Below are 17,441 nucleotides of genomic sequence, written 5' to 3'. Positions count from 1 at the left end.
AAAGTCTGGGAACTCGGTGACCTGCAAAAGAGTAAACAGAGACAATGTTGTTTCTCTGATTAAAGTCCTGAGACAAGGCTTGATCCAATGTCTGCTGGATCCTTTCTGTTCATTTTAATGAGCTTACAGTTGGTCCCTAACATAATGTGCATTCAATAAAAATCAGCATTGGCTAGTCAGGCACTGATCCAGTAAAGCCCTTAATTATGTGTTTAAGATTATGATATGGGAATAGTCGCATAGAAGCCACTGCAATCACAGAAATGCTTTCAGTTCAGCAAATAAGTAAATGTTTTGTTGCTGGAGTATCGTATTTTTTTCGGTCAATCCCCTCTGCTAAGCAAACAAGTACAGTTTCTGGAAATCCAACACCTTGAGATGCCATAAAAGTGGTAACATTAAGATATGTACCCAAATTTTTTAGCTGCTTTATACTTCTTTATGCCCAGATATAGCAAAACACTTTACTCTAATTGTGATATGAATAGGAATACTTGCAGCTTGAAATTCAAAGCTCCTCCCCAACCCCTTTTAGACACAGGGTGCACTCACATGTGGTGCTGCTGTCTGATCGTCAGTCCCATTTCTAAGGAGAATAACATTTTGAAATCTATAAAAAATAAAACTGTTTGCAGTATAAGCAGGAAAATATTCTTCTCTGTAGTTAAAGTCAAATCTCTCCATTTGCCCCAAACTCTTTAACCAGGTGCTTTCTTAGAAGAGCTGCTTAAAGGCAGTTTGAGCTTTTGTGCCATGTGGAGCACATATTGTTTAACTGCTTCACTTCAGCTCATCCCATTTAACTAGAGGGTACCATATTTCTGTATTATCCTGCTTTCATGAAACCTGTGATATTCACCAGGTTTTTCAGGTAATGCTGTTTACAGCAAACGCTGCCTACAGTGTTTCCAAAAGTTTCCTGCTGTCAGAAGCTTGCGGGCCAAACTGAAAATATTGGTTTGGGAGAATGTAATCTTTTCGGTACAGACTTTGGTCAGCGTGATTGTGTTCAGTGTAAGTGCCCAATAGTAATGATGTCCAGGCATAGGGCCAAATGCTAAAACTGCCCCCAGAGTGAATATACTCATACTCTCCAAGAGAAGCGGTAAAGCATGCTCGGATTCTGGCCAGCAACACCCGAAAGCACAGTTCCCCATGAGGATAATTCTTGCCAGGAGTATGAATAAGCTGCATTGAGGCTGTGCATTATGGCAACTGCTGCATCAAGGACTGCTAGTAACTCATAAGTAAGCAGTCTCTGCTGCCCCTCAATTCCTGTATCAAGCTTCAGAAGGTACTTATGTAGCTCCAAGTATGAAAGGCTTGCATAGTGGCCTCAGTAGACTTTGAGAAGTGCCAAAACAGAGGTGGCTACTTTCCATCTCCTGCTCCTTCGACTGGCCATGATTTTTCTGGCAAGCACAAATATACTGTGCCTAGAAGGATTTGGCTTCTATTCCTCAGCTCATATTCATCATTTGGGTTGCTCCAATGAAGTTACGAAGCCAGGAGCTCCTGTTATTGTAGGATAAAGACTCCACCACAGTTGACATATTTATTAATAAATGAATTATGAATAAACTCAGAAAAAATAGACACACTTTAAACCCAATGACCATCTTGTTTATCAGAACTACATTAAACGTAGATTTTTTTTACATTAATGCTCACTTCATTTTTGTTTTCTTGAGAACGACTTAAGTTCCACTCACATAAGCCTGCCAGACTTTCTGCTGATTTAAATCAGAGTGACCCCTTGAAGTCTGCTGAGCATCTGCCCCAGAATGGCAAATGATAGTCTCTAAGGATGATAGAAGTTACTGATCCAACATGTACAACTTTTGCATAACACAGACAAAACAAATTTAGCCAGGAATTCCTACACTAGGGATAACCATATTCTGTTAGGCTGTAGTATAGATTAACTGTATTCTTGCAGCAAAGAATCCTGTCTTGTTTTAGAGGTTTCAGACTTGCTTATATGGAAGCAGTAGTTCAAAGTTTCGTGCAGACAGGTAGTAGTCAATATAATAAAGAATATGAGCATTAGCCCTCTATATTGTTCTATACCGTACCTCTCTATTAGAGTTCTAACTGCTGGCATACAAAGATCCAGATCCTGCTTCTTTGCAGCAGAATTGAAAATTCTGAGTTCAGATGAGCCAATGAAGTGATTTTCTGAAAGGCAATACTCTGCCCATGCACTCCTTTCCTTCAGATACATTTTTCTCGCCTTTCAGGACATTTCATAACCTACTGCATGGATATCACCTTTTGGAAAAACATGAAAATACATCAGTTGATGTGCTTATTTAAATAAAAAGCTGTACAATTTAGACCAAAGATAATCAATCCCTTCTGTATGAGAAGACAAGCTGACCACCATAAAACAGAAAAACATTGTCATAATTTAATTTTCTTCCTGTCCTTCTCTTTCAACAGTAAAAAAACATACTTTTGCTGTAGCTACTTATCTTTGGTTGAGTACAAGAGTGAACACACAGAAGCAGTTCTTTTTTTCTGTTATTTCCAATCAACTTCATACCTCAAATTGTTAAAAACCTCAGGCAAGGCTCTCTCATAAAGTGTGATTCACAAATTCATATGAGTTAGTCTTCAAAGATTTTACTGGAACAAAAATGGTAATCCATGACCCCTACTAGTGGTTTATCTTATATACATGTATATCTCTGCATAAGCTTCACAAAATACATTAGGACAAATTAAATGACATTGAAGCAGGACAGGAAACACTTCAAAAGGAACTAATTTTCACACGCCGCAAAACTAGTTTGGGGAACTTCTTAACTCAAAAGATACTCCACAGCTCAAAGTTTCTTTATGCGTCTTCATTCATTGCCTTAAAATTAATTCTCCTGGGTTGGAAAACTTTTTCTCAGGAAAGTAATAAAACAGGTTTTGCAAGTCCCGGTGATAGTGTTTCTTGTTACTGCGTTGTCAATATCCTATTTGTGGGTATGCCTCTACGATTATGTCAGTCCTATGGAATAAAACAGTAAAGTGCCACCCTATAGCCCCAAGGCCTGATGGCATGGCACAGCTCATATTCATCTGCATACACTCCCTGCAACCTGACAGACTGACAGCATCCAACCTTGCTGTTGGTACCTGCTGTCCTCAACCCAAGCTTGAACATTTTGAAGGAGAGTGTTAGTGGGCACAACCCAAAGCTCTGCAGGGGAGCACACGATCAACTGGCTATGGATGATCAGGCAACAGTGCTTAAACCACAAGCCTAGCCTTGATTCTTTTTTATTAATATAGATATAACTAGTAGGAACACAGAACAAAGGGTCCCTCCTCTCCTGAGTACTCCACCTCTGTGATTTGAACTTCAGACTGTAGCAGTTTCATACCTTGCCAGCCATGTTATAGGGGACCCGAAAAGAGGAGATGGGAATAATTGCTGGCATGAGACTATACAGACTAAGTAGGATGTTTTTGAATATAAAAGTATATCCCTAACCCATGTAATAAAAATTCAGTGTATGGATATATCTGCAGGGCATCCTTGAACCATAAAGTTTTGGAAGATGAGAAAGCATAACCTTGCTTTACTCTTGCAGTTCGCTCTAGGTGTTCACTGTTGACTACTGATGGAGGCAGGACAGTGAGTTGAATAGATACCTGATCTAACCTGATGCAACCCTGGTGCAAAATGCACCTGTTTACCTGAAGGGGAGTGGGCACAGGCAAGGAAACACTCTGCCTTCATTACAGGAAAGAAGGCTGCCTGTTGGTGCTGAGCTAATGAGACCTGATAAGGGCTACTGGATTGGAGCTGGCTTTCAGACCAAGCACGTCTGTATCCATCCAAATAATCACACCAGGTACTCATCAATACGTCCTTGTCCAGGAGCAAATTGGATTCTGAAGAAGCATCCAAAGATATAAAAGCATAAATATACTGACACAGTCCCTTTGGAAAAGTCAGCTGCATACATTGAAGAGAGCAGGAGGGAGTGAGGGAGTGGGGGTAGTGTTATTCTACTCACTTGAAATGTCAGTTTAGATAATTTTTCTAATTGAGTCTTGATATTTTACTGCTTCCCATATTTCCCAAAATGATTATTAACAAATAAACAGATCTTTCTTAGTTGTCTCTGAAATAATAACAGCTTCATTGCATATGCAGGAACTCCAATTTAGCTGAAAATTATTTCTGGCAATGCAGCAGGTGGCATTGTGCAGACACATCTACTAATAATGCTACTTCTTTTGGTGTGTGTTGTGCAAGCAGCTATGGCAGGACGTGTTCCAATCCTGGTTTTATTAAATGAACAATACAGACCACCAATAAGTGTTATGTCAGTGGAAAATAAAAACATAAAATATGCATATAATGTGGTGATTTGAAAATGCACAGAGACAACTCTCATTCTGCAGGGTTTTGGCAGGCTTCCTACGTAGCTGGCCAGTTTAGAATTAGCAGGGTCAGAAAAGATGTCCCGAAATTTAATATAATTTGGATTTATCAATACCAGACTCCTCTGAGGAAAAAATAAGTCCTCTTTCCACAGGATAAATAAGTCTTCCCAGAATATTTCCCCAGACAGATTCTCTTCTGCACATCCCTTTGCCAACTGGAACCTTTTGATCTCAACCTCCTTAGTGCCAAATTCTTTAATGGTGTAAATGAGTGAAACTCCACCTAAGGCAGTGGAGCAGATCCCATTTACACCTGCAGAGAACTTGGCTTTGATTCTGTAGCCAAGGAGAGATTGAAACCGTTGGTTCTAGTAGATTTGTTAGCCCGTAAAAATGCTCTTCATCTCCGGTTGCAGATAGCTCTTTTACCCAGTCCAAATATGAGAAGGAAAAGCAGCAGAAAATGTTCTTGAGGGGGTGAATCCTGGACAGGAAGGGTGATACGCTCGAGGATTTAAAAGGATTTTGTGATCTCTATCGTATGATCAAGTATACATTATCATCATTTTGATTCTGATCTCTTCACTTGCTCTCTGTCAGCTTTTCTCCAGATCTCCTAATATGAGTCACTTATTCCAGATTGCTCTTTGAAGAAGGCATCCAGTGATACATCAGAGATTAAATGAATCACTCATGATGGATTGTGCTTCATGGCTTTATATACCACAGAAAATTATGCATTTTACACCACTTTGTAAAATAAGCATTTATCTAAGTAAACACATTGGCTCCTTTTAGGTTCATATGAAAACTGTTCTGGGTTGTGAATCTTAATTTAACAAGCTCTTGACAGGCAGGAAAAACGACAGCTAACAATGATGGAGAAGAATCAGTTACTTAAATGTCAATAGAGGGAGTTAAAAAATGAGCTCAGGTAACAGATCAATTTGGTCTCTAGTGTCCAGTCAGAGATACAGACTTGGCAACTTCCACCACCTTTTCTCCTCTCAAAAAAAAAAAAAAAAAAAAGAAAAAGAAAAGAAGCTTTAGGATTTGTGGGAAGTGGCGCAGTTATATGCTGCTCTGGGGTCAATTCAAACATGACAACAGCATGTGTTAGAGAAAGAAATGAGGCCACGTGTTTAGAACAAAGAGAAGCAGTTGAACATAATTTTCCAGGAATCCTACTCTTATCTTTCCACACTTACTGTAGGTACCAAAGCAAGATATCTTTTTTGCAAGCATCTCAGTTTGCATGTTTGTAATACGGAAATTATACTTCTGAGCCAGAGTCTCTCTGGGGTCATTCTGTGAGGGTCACCATAATGTTTAGACATCTGACATTGGTAAAATTAGATCAGCATAAATGCACCCCAGGTCCTTTTCTGAGTTGAAAGCGTCAGAAGACATAAGTGTTGTGGAAGAATGCGGTTCAAGAATGGGGTATAATGGCCTCATCCCAGGCCCTTTGGAAAGCCCTATATTTGACTACCTAGGGAGAGGGAGTACAGGTTAGCACTAATGGAGCCTTGCTCAGCTTTCAAAAAGTAACAGGTTAGACTTTCTTGTACCTGACCATTTCTACTTGTTACCCCAGATTACACTTAATTGGTGTACCTGCCTGATTTTCTCCCCTTCGCATCCTTTCCTTGCTAAGTATTTACACCCCTCCCACTCACGATAGGGTCTAAGATGCTGAGTGCAGCACTGACTTCAGAGAGCTGGATCAGACCTGTAATCACTTCAAGCCTCTGACTAGCTGCCTCTGAGTATTTAGGATGAATCATCTCAGAGACAAAGGAGAATACCAGAGCAAAGTATTATCTTATATATTTCTGCTTCCCCAAAGATTTACTCTTCAAAAAAATCCATTGTCCTATATGTAGTGTAAAATAATTCACCGTGGAGCAAAACATTGTATCATGATACAGATCTGGGCAGTGATTGAAATAATAACAGACTGTTTAATTGCTAAATTACAGTGGTGATATTATGAAATAATATATTATATCCGCATTTATAATAAATTAATCCATCATGATTAAAGGTCTCTCAATGAATACCAAATGAATTAATACATGATTGGCCTTTATAAGTATAAGCCTTTAAAATTATGCAGTATTCTGCAAGCAGCTAACAGCCTGCAGAATAAAGTTGCATTGAGAAAATGTGTCACAGAAAAACTTTTCCACGTTTCCTGCGGAACACCTTTTCTTTCAGAACATTTTTGCATTGAATTTGTTAGCAATTATGACAGATAGCTTTTTAACAGGAGAAAATATGTCCATAATCACACAATGTTTGGGGGAGAGGAGAAAATTACCACAATATGACTAATTTTATGAAAGACATCTGTCATTTTCTACTGTTGTAATACAAGCTGTTTAGTAAGTAAATTTAATTAACCAGATTTCTCATTTTAAAAAGAAAAAAAAAAAAAAAAAAGGCTTTACAGCATGCCAGGAGCATATCCCTTGAATATAGTTTGTTTAATGTGTCCAATTAGACTGAATCATCAAATTTTCCGAACCTTAAATAACTCAAATTAATTTGTTTCCGCATTGTTTTTCTATATACCATTTTGCAGCCATTTATACTGTGTAGTAGATGTTGTTTATTGTTGATATTACTGTTTTGGAGTCTATACTTAAAACTGAGGCTTTTCTGTGCTTGGTGTTGTACATAAGTGAGGAAGGTAGGAGAGCAGGTGTATCTGCCCCAGGTCATAAATAATTCAGTGAAACATCTGAATCTTGGTCTAGTCTTGCGTCAAATACTAGGCCACACTATACTGTTGGCTTATAAAAGGATACAACCGTAAGTCAACGATAAGCTCCTGCTTAAGAGTGTGAAATTCCCTCTGTTGCTCATAATAGTTGCAGACCTGATAGGCTGGTCCTTTTATTAATGAGGATAATATGGTTCATTTTGCACAAAATGATGATTTCCCATACTTCACAGAGCTGACAACATAAATAAGGATGTTCTATAAAGGCATTTTATTGGTAATACACAGAAGCTTCTGTTTTAACATGGCTCCCCAAAAAAACTGCCAGTTTTATGCAGTGTTTTTCCAATAATAGGAAACAAACAAACAAACAAAAAAAAAGCAAAAACGCCCTTATTTTATTGATGTCAGGGTAAATCTGGGAACTCCATTAACTATTTTAATCTAACCAAGATCAAATTCTGACTAGAAAGGTCAGTTAAAACAAATACTTAATAAAATAGTAGTTTGCAAGTTATTATCACATGTTTTCCACTTGCTTATATTATTAAGAATAATTAAGCTAGTAGAAGTTACTCACTTCCTAAACAAAACCTCTTGGTGAAGTTTTAATGTTAGTTTACCTTCTGAATTCTGCTCATAGATACAAGCATCATCCAAAATTTGGTGCCTGCTGCTTTTGTACACAGGGAAAGAATATCTTCTTATTCAGAAAAAAAGGGAATCATTGCAAAAACTACCCGTGCCCATTGTCTAGGAGTGTGCTGAACTGTAAAGAATTTCACTGAAGAATGAAAGCTCCTTTTTTTTTTCTATTTGCTTTCATTTAGAAATATTCACATAGGTTATGTATGGAGAGCACAGCATTAATTCTGGCAAGTTTTTATTACCCTAACCTTAGATTTAGGAAGTCTAATTGTACATAATATGAGTCTGGTATTTAGAGAGCATCTTTCACTTAATAGTGTGAATGGAGTTTCTAACTGTGGGGAATAAGTCAGTCCAGAAGATAATAGATTTCTTACTGGTATGGAATAATCATGAAGAGAAGTGGGTGGGGAAAACTGAAGGACTTTGGTTATTCTCGTGTACATGCACATGTCGTAACTCTGCTAGAATATCTGCAAGCTTAAACACTGCACCTAGTCCTTTAGACCAGGTTTTTCCTCCTCACTGTTGCAGGAGGACAGACTTTGATAACTCCAGTAAACCCCCCTACCTCCTGCACAGGGCCTTTAGATGAGTTACAGTGGAGAAGGGTCAGAAAGTTAGCAGAAAAGTACCAGGCTAAGAGTTGATATGTGGATTTAAGCAACCTTTTTTTTGTCACAGACTCACTGTGCCCCCTTTATCAAGACTCTCAGGGCTATATTCAGGCAGCATGAAGTGCCCACATGTGGTCAGGGGAGAGAGCAGGCTGCTTCTGAAGAACAACTGATGCTTTGGTAAGGCACTATGTAGGGGGCTGTTTAGAGCAGCCAGGAGGAAATATTGGCTCCAAAGACCTGTTTACAATCCAGGACATTTGAATATGGCTTTTAGATTCTCTTTGCTTTAACTCTCCATCTGCACTTTCTAAATGTCCAGGACAGATAAACACAATGGAACTTAGAGGACATGTGAATATCTATATTCATATCTGTTCTATAGAGATGGAAGAAATATGTGGTTCAGCATGTGGTGCATGCAGACATGAAACAAACCCACCCCTGAGGGGTCAGCAGCAGAAAAGGTGTTAGAAGCTTGAGGGAATTTTTTCTGAACAAAGGCAATAGGATCAAGCTCTGAGACAGAACAGCTTTTAAGTGAGCACAGACAATCCTGCAATTAATGGAGACATATCTACTCAGTATTACAGTACAGCCAACCTGCATCTTTGGCTTATTAATTTCTCCCACTAGTACAAGTAGGTTGACGTCTTCTAAATTAAAAACAGTTCCGCCTTAGGAAGAATTGCCAAAGAATTTGTACATTAGAAGTCTCAGGAGATGCAACTCTTGCGTGCTGCCTTCGCTGGGGAAGAGTACAAGCTTATCCTTCAGGAAGTGTCATCTGCCAGTTATGACAGCTACACATTTGTATTCATTTATAAATTCACAATTTACAACTGTGGCTATTTAACACAACAATTCCCTGGAAAATCTTTGGACTCTGTGTTTGCATAACAACAAAAAACTTTCAAGAACAGCTCTTCTCCTTCCTCCTTTTCTGCTATTATTTTTTGTACCCAACTAATTTTACACAAGATTAATTTAGGACAGCATTTGGCAGGGTTGTTCTGGCCTCTGTACACATAGGAATCTTGTGAATCTCTTGCAGTCTTGCTATAGGGGACAAGATTTCTAACAGGGTGTATTCAGGAGAGTTGATTTTATTATTCTGTAGAGTGAAAGGGTAGTCTGTCACTTGGGCAGACACGACCATTAACTGGAGCAGGGCTCCAGGTACTGAAGCTCTGTTTCAGATTCAGCTAGAGGTGTCCTCAGTGGCTCTAAATAAATCAGTCTAGCTGGTTCTTCATCTTTGTATGACACCAAAATACAGCTAAGATTTTTTTCTTCTCCCAGACATGCTGTAGGAAAGCAAGCTGTTCATAACTATGAGGTGTTTAGATAGCTCAGTGTCCACTCCACTGTGTATTTGGTCTATAATATGCATTTCTTCTTGAAGTTGAGCCATAGCATATACAAGTCCACCTAGGCTGTTAGCTCTACCTCTTCTGGGTGCATTCTTTTTGACAGCTGAGATGGTGGTGGCCATCTGTGATGTTAGGGCACTGGCTTCTTTAGACCAAGAAATCAAGAATAAAAGAAAAGTCTGTCTAGCTCTCCCGAGAGAAAAAGGAGACAACTAAGTATAAAACTTACCTGTGATGCAGAAGCAAAAATCAAAATCTTATCCTACTAATTTTGTACTATTTCTGTTGATTTCAACAACTGTATTTAAATATCTGTGTGCTCAGATCAAAAGTAGAACCAAAAAGGGTATTTCCGTCTTTTTACCTTCTGGGTTTCTCTGTTGATTAGTGATGGTGAGGGGTTGAAGGAGGGGAAGAGGATGTCAGCTGGGGGGGGGGGGAGTAGGGATTATTTTATTAGAATATTGGCCTCTGAGAAGTACAGGGAAGCAAATGAAAGAGAGCTGTTGGTGGACTTGTGCCTCAGAGAAGGTGAAGCAACATGCTGCTTAGTACATATGTAATAATGGGAGATTTATGAGGAGGAGAGCAGGTTATAAGAATAGACCACATTAATCTTCTGTTTCAAACTCTTCTCATTAATCTCCCAGTAATAAATTGCAATGGTCAAAAAACCAGAATATTCCTTTAGGCCGGTTTTGCCATGATTTTTAAAAGTCCTTAAAGAGCTTCCCAGAAGAGAGATCCTCTGCTTCTGTTCCTCCCGACTTCTTGTGATATCCTATATAGGATGGAGAATATTCCTGGCCAAGTTGCAGTTTTACAATAGCATGCCTCATCACCATACCTCCTTTTCAGTTCTATCTGGAATTCAGTGTCCATTCCTCACAGCTCTCACCTTCCTTTCTTCTCTCCCTTCTCCATAGCTAATGAGATATAACAGAGCTGTAACTTTTGATTATTACCTGCTGATTAGCCTGAACCTGAATGCTGTGAGTAGGTGAATCTGCATTTATAACAGTGAAATAAAGCCAGATACCTGAATAAGCATGAACATAAAAAATAAAAACAAACAAAAGCCACTGACAGGATAAGAGTTTCCTTTAACAATCTATATGAAAGGAAATTCAGCAAAAAGCTTTAATCCATCCTGAACTCTGTTACATGTAAGCATTGCGGAAGTGCTGCGTGCCGCTGAAACCATCCAGATAACTTGGCAGTACCTCAGTAAAATAGATTGGGCTAATCACTCGCCATTGAATTTTATTCTACATCTGAATTTCTTGGCTTTGGTGTACTGCGAATCTTCGCTGTGTCTGGTTTTTATGATTTTCAGTTATCTCTAAAAACATTTTTCAAAGAGTGGAGGCACTGACCAGATAGGGATCACAGAGTCCATGGAGTCATTTTTCTTCACAGAGTAGTAGAAGTAGCACTGTCACAACAGCAAAATTTTATTCTATCCAGGGAGTAAATATATTGATCGCTTACTTAGCAGAACTAGCAAACAACGCACATTACACCTATTCTCTGCAGCTTACACTGACTTCCAATTTGCTTTTGGATGTTGGACCTGATGTATAAAGCCATGGGTTTTGTGCTTGTGACTGTTTTAGTTCTTCTTCATTCTTTCCTGTGTCCTGCCACTAGAGATCAGCTGGGATCCATCTGCTAACAGTCCCCATGAACTCAGAGGGACCCAGACTTATGCCACACAGCATACTTCTCCTGCTACCCCATTAAGCAGAGAGACTATTTGCTCTGATGATTGCCTGGGGAATAAATGTAGGCTGAGTTGAGATCACCTATAGGATTTCATTAGTTGACATTTTTCAGTTTGTTTTGCAGTCATTATTCTCCTCAGACCCATGACTATGACTAGAAATTTGTACTGTGGTAGATTTTTGTCATTTCCCAATATAAAATGAATGTGACAGTGCTTTAGGTCTTCAGATCAACTTGAACTCAGTTTAGCAGTGACCACACACTGTATAGGCACATGGTTCTTCTGTTGCTGTGGTGAAAAGATTGAAGTTCTCAACCTAAAACCAGCACCTATGAAGGCTGCTCTGTCTGGTGGTCTGAGCAAGGAGTTCCCAGATCTAAATTCAAAGGAAAACCCTCATTTAAACAGTCTTTGCACCAAGGTATTGCCCAGTCACTTTGGGGAACCTTGCAGTTCTTCCACTAATATTGCTCGTGCTTTTGGGGAAAATGTAGACCTTCAAATGTTCCGTGCTATTAGCTGCGCATCTACCCAATACACACATTTTTAAATGCAGTTGAGTGTATCAACAAATGAATGTTTGACTAAACAACACACACTTGATGTTTCATTAGCTTTGCTCTGCCTTTGAGAGTTTTGTTCACTCTAACTGTGCCTTCCCTCACGAACCTATATGCCTATAATATGGAATTGCTAATACGTGTTTCCCTTCGATTTAACATACACGGACAGAGAAATCCTACTTGATGACAAGGTGTGGTACAGGATTTCTGGTAATACACTGACTGCACTGGCTAGCAGATGCTGGGCAGCACCTGCGTAGCACTCACCCAGCTCTCCCCATTTCTCTATGTCTGACCAGTTCACATCCACACTACAGTGAAACACATGCAGACTTCAGCCAGTTCGCTTCAAAGGAGCTTTGGAAGTCATCGTATCAGATGCTTTATTTGCCTAATATATAGCTTGCTCCTAGATGCACCCAGCTTGTGTGTCCATTGCTTTTCCATAAGTTACAATAAAGCCAGCATTCATGTTCCTGCACAGGCTTTACCCATTCAGACCAGCTGCTGCTCCCGCCTGAGAGATCATTGGAAATTTCTTAACAGTCTGAGTTTGTTTTAGGAGATATTGCATTACCAAACTAGTCTTTTTTTTATTGATGTCAACAAAAATATTACTGTAAATATCTCATTTGGGTAAAAAGCAGTCACCCCAAAATAAAAATGTAGCTGCTTGGTATGGTACTTTACTAGGTTGTGGGAAATATGGCAGTTTCAGAACCTGAAATGAGTTCCTGTCTACCTAGGCATGAAAAGTTTGGCCTGGTCATGGTTTCATCCTAAGGTAAATTATTTTAATCCCCCACATTTTCTGAAATGGGCAAGCTGTTTCCTATCCAGCTACTCCACTGATTGCAAATGTTTGAGTTAACTCAAAAAAACACCTAAAAAACTCTACTACTGAGCCCAATCCCTCAAGAAAAAGTTTGCATTTTTGTCTTGCAGGCAGAGATAACATTTATCTTGGTCTTCTTGGAAAACAAGGCTTATACGATAACAGTGCTTGCCCTCCAGGCCACCATAAAAAATAATTTCTGACTCCATGAGCAGATTTCAGCCCAGTTTGACAGCCACTCTATATTTTACACCAGCAGTTGGTTCTGCACGCACGAAAGACAGGACTAGTCACAACATCTCTTGTCTGCCAAGATTTCATGGGAAAGACCAGCCTATATGTTAGTTGGGACAAGCCCAGGGCAAAACACACATGCAAACCTGCAGGATGTTTGGCTTCATTAATTCTGCAGCTCACGCAGCATTTTGTGGGGTGGGAGGGTGATGAGGATTGGCGAGAAGGGATTAAATATTTTGTATTTGGAGAACCCCTTGAAATGGCATGTAAAGCAAATCCTCCGCTTCGCAGAGTTTCCTGGGAAACGACTGTCCCAATCTTTTATCGTGGCTTATCTCTCGCGCAGTGCCCTTTTAGCGCGTGCACACCGATGCCCAGTCAGACCGCCGAGCTGTTGTGTTATCGCGGCCATAAGCCCCCTCCTCCTCACTCTGCAAGAGCAGATAAATGGGAAGCAGGTGTGTTGTATCCAGAATGTTAACTGAGTGAGTGCTCCCCAAATCTGCTTCTTCAGTTCTCGCTTTTATCTTGTCTTTAGCACCAAGAAGCCACCGCTGATAACAAGCAGATTAAAAACACTATCAGATTAACATTTTTATGTAATAAATGGTCAAGAACCTCACATTAAAAGAGTATCTTTCCTGGCGTTAAGCATCCTTCACTCCCGCAGGAAGCCTTTATCAGTTTGAACCTGCTCTGCTCATTGCATAATAAATCTTCGAACCCTGATTTCATCATAAGGAAATTCTTCATGAGGACAGCAGGGAGCTAAACGGATGACTGTGTTTGAAAGGAAAATCAAGCAAAAAGATTAAAGTGCTGGTCTTCTTTAGTTTAAAACTAACTCTTTGTACTAAATCTTTTAGCTGGGGGATTGCTTAGTTTGGATGGTTCGTAGTGTGACACAGTTTTTTGCTTTCTCCAGGGCAGTCCCAATTTAGCTCAGGTCAGATATACTCCAGCTAGGATATTTTTTAATGAAAAGACTCTTCTTCTGTCTTCAAAAACAAAGCACTCATCCACTCACCCTTTCCAAAATGCTAGTATTACTACTAGTACCTTTGTTTTCAATGCTCTCGCTACTTATTTTATCTTTGACATTTTCTGGCATCCGTTGCTTAATAACAAAAGACTTCTCTGGTCAAACACTGGACTTCTAAAAAAGTGGAAAATCTGAAAAAACTACTTTGATAAACACAGCTATGGTAGATGTTCCACGGAAAATCCTGTGGAAAATGAGCAAAGGTCATTCTGAACCCTGTCAAATGGTAACACACTTGCAATTTAGCTCGGGCAGCATTAGGCTTACAAGTAAAACATACTAAGGCCATTAATCCATTTTTTTCAGTGTAACCCTGAAAAACCACCATGGCAGTTGCCACTAACTTGCATTATTCTGGTTGTAAGAGAAGTAAGACTGGGGGTGAAGAGAAGCATAAGAAAAAGACCTCATTTTTCTGTAAGCAAAGCCCCAAAGAATGAGGGCAAGGAGTGATGTTCAAGGACTGACTTTTGCACCACAACTGCTGCCCGTCTCATAGACAAATAAAGCTGCTGACACTCTGGCATCTTTAGATGAGCACTAAAGCCACTCAATGAAAAGAAAAAAAAAATTATTTCTGGTAAAATATCTTTCTGGTAGACAGAATAAATGCCAAATTGTATTGCCTGGAAACATTGCTTTTTTGCATAGCATATCCATGTGAAAATATGGATGATTTAATGAGGTTTTCAACAACTGTCCCAGAAACAGTTTTGCGTTCATTCAGTGCTCTGTTGCTCTTAAATATCTTCCTTGAAGATAATCTTCGGTCTACTTTAGATATACTTTGAAATAGGCTGGCTTGCACAGTCCCAAGTTGCTTGACTAGTGTTGCCTGATAGATTTGATTTTCAATCCTGAGATTATTTTTTAAAAACATATAGTGCCTGAAGGAATCTGAATTGTGTTTTCTCTTCAGGATACTGGATAGCCTCTATCCTTTATTACAGCGCTGTACAATACTCAGCCTCAACCATTAATAACTTTCCTATACTGTGTTCTTAAAACTATGTGTAAACTGTAGTACATTGCCATTTAATAAAACCTTTTTTTCAAACTCAGATGTTCACAGCCACCTTTGGGAGAAGAATGAACTTCATCTGTGAAGATGTCTCTTTTTCCATTTGGTTGAAAACTACTCCAGTAATCCCTGGAGGAAGCACTATTTTCAATAGCACCCCAGATGTAATCTGGGCTGGTGCCCTAACCTTTACAGTAAAAAATTACTTAGAATTTTTTTTTGTTGTTTTAAAGAGGCCACCCTTCAGATACATCTACAAATTAATAAATTGTCCAAACGCACATCAATATAAAATGTATAGGGAAACAAACAAAAAGTTGTTTTGGTGTTTTTAACAAAATATGCGCTGCTTTCAATTGACAAGTAAATTCTAGAGATCCTAGGGTTGGATTTTACAGCCCATATTCACACTGGTTAAAAAGTGTCTGGAGCTAACGTGCATCTCTCATATCAATTGAAACATTGCCCTTGATTTCAATGGAATAACATCATTCTGGGGGAGCAAGAAATTATCAAGTAATGATTGATAACACCTGCTAGAAGCTCGATTTTAGTCAAGCAATGACATCAGACCCACTTGGCAGTATTTTAACCCCTAGCATTTCAGAATGAAATGGTAAGGAGCCAAGCTTTTGTTTGCAGAGCACCTTTCATCTAACCAGACCCTAAAGTATTGTGCAAATGTAACTTATTGCATGAAAAATGCAATGATTCACTGCAGCCAACAGCAAAGTTCAGCAACAGCTGAGGCTGAACAAAGCAGCTGCATACAGAAAATCCAAACAAAAGGGCATGAGGCAATAATGATTCTACAGAGGAGGCTCTTTTATTTTTAGTGTGAAAGGATATTGGGGAAGAAATAGAAAAGTTAGGCATGGAGATTCCAGCAAGTAGGAGCATAAGAGGCTACATGACCAGGCAGAAAGCAATGATTGGGCAGGAAGACCAAACAATAGAAGTGCTCTCAGCACCAGATGCCAATTTCCAATAAATTCAAGCATCACATAGGGTTTTAGCCACATGACTCCTATTGACTTTAATAGGAGTCATGCAGCTAAAAAACCCTCATTGCTTGGAAAGTTGCTTATTAAAAAGTTAATACGAAAAATTAATTCAAGACAGACGAGTTATTCTGAAAGATCTGGCTTGGAAATACTGTGAGTTATGCCAGCAGAGAATTTGGCCTGATAGTTACAGTATTACCCTGGACACCTTTTTCCACTTGATATTGTACATGTGCCTTCTCTAGCATTAGTTACTGGATAAAGAGGAATGTGAGCTCAGTTGACACTTTGGTTGACTGCCAAATAGAACTTAATAGAGTTAATAGACACTAATCCTGATTTAGAATTTTTTAGGGTTTGTTCCATAAATTACTATGGCCACTGCCTGCTTAAATACTGTTTTTTAAAGAGGAAAAGTGTATATGAAAGTGTAGTACAGACAGTTGAGTGCACCCAGGCTTATGCTGTTCCTTGTAAATTGCGCTTCTGAAATCTGTTTAAGATGTTGTTATGCAAAGGGATGTTCTGTATTTTTTGAGCTCTTGTAACAACAGCTGTCATTGACCAACAGGTGTTGCCCCACAGAAAATATACTCTGAAAATGAATCCGCAAATTCTTTTTAATCTCTGTTTGCACTCCCACCTTCCTGGGAAACCAGACAAGAAGAAAATGGAGAGGTTTGAGCACAGGATCATTAAAATATTTTTGACAGGGATGTTAGCTGACAAGAAGCATAAACAGCAATTAGAGCGACAGCAACTCTTTAAAGATGCAATAAAGAATATACAGATTTCCGTCAGGCCTTCCTCAAAGTGCCTGGTTTGGGAGATCCTCATGAGGAAAATGAGCTAAGTTAATCCTTGAACATATGATTGTCATGTGTGAAAGCATCATTTCCAAAGTTTGTTGTTGAGAAGCTGGGAAGAAGAAAATAGCCAGACTCAGATATCTTTTGTCTCATGGGCTGGGCTGCCTTTTGGAGGAAGAAAAATATCCCAAAACTCCCAGACTTAGGGATCATTTTACCAGAAAGCAACTCTCTACAGATACAGGAGCCCAATGCAACCTCAGTTGTTTAATATGCAGATCTTACCTGAACTACTGTCTAATCATTTTCTCGAGGAAGGTATTATATATCACGTGCAAAACTATGATTGCAAAAAGTAGCTGCAGTACTGAGTATTCCCATACTGATATGCCCAAGTCATGGCAGCCAGAGGAGATTTTTACTGTATGAACCTTTTGCAAAATGTTACC

The sequence above is a fragment of the Phalacrocorax aristotelis genome, chromosome 1, assembly GCF_949628215.1.
Source record: "Phalacrocorax aristotelis chromosome 1, bGulAri2.1, whole genome shotgun sequence".
Lineage (NCBI taxonomy): Eukaryota > Metazoa > Chordata > Aves > Suliformes > Phalacrocoracidae > Phalacrocorax > Phalacrocorax aristotelis.
The sequence above is the reverse complement of the archived record's forward strand: the minus strand, read 5'-3'. Positions refer to the sequence as shown.